This window comes from Leptonychotes weddellii, chromosome 7 (assembly GCF_054177405.1).
Source record: "Leptonychotes weddellii isolate Sample4059 chromosome 7, ASM5417740v2, whole genome shotgun sequence".
NCBI lineage: Eukaryota > Metazoa > Chordata > Mammalia > Carnivora > Phocidae > Leptonychotes > Leptonychotes weddellii.
This window is the reverse complement of record NC_138375.1, coordinates 53,792,027-53,794,437: the sequence shown is the minus strand read 5'-3', so window position 1 is coordinate 53,794,437 and position 2,411 is coordinate 53,792,027. Positions and strand designations below refer to the sequence as shown.

At 40.4% G+C, this 2,411-nt stretch overlaps 1 pseudogene; it reads right to left on the bottom strand.

The window, feature by feature from the left end:
• Positions 1–701: 701 nt before the first annotated feature.
• On the bottom strand, positions 702–2,108 carry LOC102734000 (large ribosomal subunit protein uL18 pseudogene; annotated as a pseudogene).
• Positions 2,109–2,411: the final 303 nt, after the last annotated feature.

The following is a 2,411-nucleotide window of genomic DNA, read 5'->3' as shown; positions in this document are numbered from 1 at the left end:
ATCTTGTGTGCCAGACCTAAAACGTCATTGACTCAGGCTCTGCCATCTAAGCCCTTCAGAGTTATTGGTGGGCATGAGTGCAGTGATTAGAGCAGAGAAAACAGGAATGCACAGATGATTGAAAAGCCAGTAGTTTCACCCTAGTGCTATCATTCACTCAAATTCAGTAAACATTTTTGTGAAAAAATACTTTGTCAGGCATTGTTCTAAGCACTTGGGATGTAGCAGTCAGGAAGAGGAATCTGTTCCCTGCTCTTCTAAAGCTTATATGTGGTAGGGGAGGAGAAGTAAATCAGTAAATATAAACATGAGAATACCAGGTAACATTAAATTCAATGAAGAAAATCCCACAAGATAATCTGATAGAGATAGAATAGGTGGGGTGGAGTTTCAGACAGAGTAGCAGGGTTGGTCTTTCTAGGAAAGCATTGTTTGTGCTGAGACATAAGCGATGAGGACTCAACAATGCTAAGACACAAGGAAAGAAAGAGCATTCCCATAGAGGAAACAGGAAATGCTTGGAGCTGAGAATGAACTTGGTGTGTTCCAGAAAGAAAAGGGCCAGAATGGCTGGAGAAGCATTACAGAGGGCAAGAAATAAATTTTAAGAAGTAGTCAGGTGCCAGAGAATGAAGGGCCCTATGAGACCACAATAAGGAATCTGAACTATTCTGAATGTGATAGCAAACCAGTTTTCTACAACTTTCTTTCATGTTATGACTTTCCTCCCCTTGGCACGGAATGCCCCATTGAAAGGAGGAGAAACAATAGAACGGAATAACTGAGGCTGAGAAGGAGCACTGGATGGCCCTTTGCTTATGAACCCAATTTCAGACCAAAAGGCCTTTATTGTTAGGGATCAAGGCCCTGGCAGTGCTATTAGGAGCTTGTAGACTCCATGACCTGCACTGCTTTTGAAACAATTAGACACAGGCAATGTCCTTTCTGATGCAAACAGGGATCCTTGTGGGCTATATTCTTCCTTTGCATATAAAATCTATGAGTATGTTATTTCTCAAACCTTAACATACATATGAAACACCTGCAGATCATGTTAATTTGGTAGATTTGGGGTGCCGCATTTCCCTTTTTTTTAGCTGCTTGATGAATAAGTTTATTATCTTTATCTGAAAAATCTTCATAGAAAAATGTGGTTTGGTTTATTAGCTCTCAGCAGCCTGCTCCTGAGTGCTAAGGAAGCTCGCCTTCTTCTGAGCTACCCAGTCTTTTTTCTGGGCAAGAGACATTTTGGGATGGCTCCACCTTTTCTTTTTTACTTCTTTCTTAGGCTTCTTTTCATAGACTAGATTCTCTCATCTAACAGTGTGAGCTTTCTTAAACATGTCATCCACCATGTCTGGAGTTATATTGTTTATGTATTGAGAGAATTGTTTCTTATAAGCATCTTCATCTTCTTCCATTAGGTAACACGTATAATCTGCAACATTCTGACCCATGATGTGCTTCTGATGTACTTCTGCATTGAATTCCTTGCTTTCTCAATCATAACCAGGGAATAATTTGGTACTGTGAGGGGTAGACAAGCCTCCATCCACAGCTCCCTTGAGGGCCACAAAAACTTTATTTCCAGTAGCAGTTCTGGCAAGCCTTGCATCCAAATAGAGGGTGAAGGCAACAGGTTGACCATCAATGCTTTCCATATTGTATTCATCTCTGGTTACCTCCAGTTGGCCTTCATAGATCTTGTCCATGCCAAACCTGTTGAGAAGCCAGCAGACCAGCACCATGCCAATACAATATGCTGCATCATAATTTGTTAGGCCAACCTTCATATCATAATTTAGGAGTTCATAAGCATAAGCTGCACAAACTATCACATCTTCTGTATAGGCATAAGCAATCTGACAAATGATATCTCCATTGGTTACATGAACTATCATCCTGTATTTAGGTGTGTTGTGCTTATTTTTATCCTGAATTACCAAGCATTTCTGAGTATAGTAATCAGTTTTACCCTCTCATCATTTTCTAAATTTCACTTGGTATCTCTTGAAGTAAGCCTTATTCTTGACAACTTTTAACAAACCCCATCCTGCAGAACAAAACTGGTGTCTGCAGCTTGCTACAGACCAGCCAGGGTGTTGCATTTCCAGTAATCTCACAGGTGATGCTGAGGCATCATATAGTCAGATCATGCAGTCTGAGGACTACATTTTAAGAAGCTAGAACTAAGACCCCTTTGAGCAGGATGCAGTTAGATTCCTTCACCTTTCTCCAGTTTACCTGTTCAGATTCAATCCCCTTGGTTCCAGAGCTGGAGTGACCTGATATAAATAAAGGGAAGTAGAAGATGAAAATGGATCAGATACAATTTGAAATCATACCTAGGGCCATGGGATCCTGAATTAAATAGTAAGGCCAGATGGACCATGTCAAATCAAAATCATATA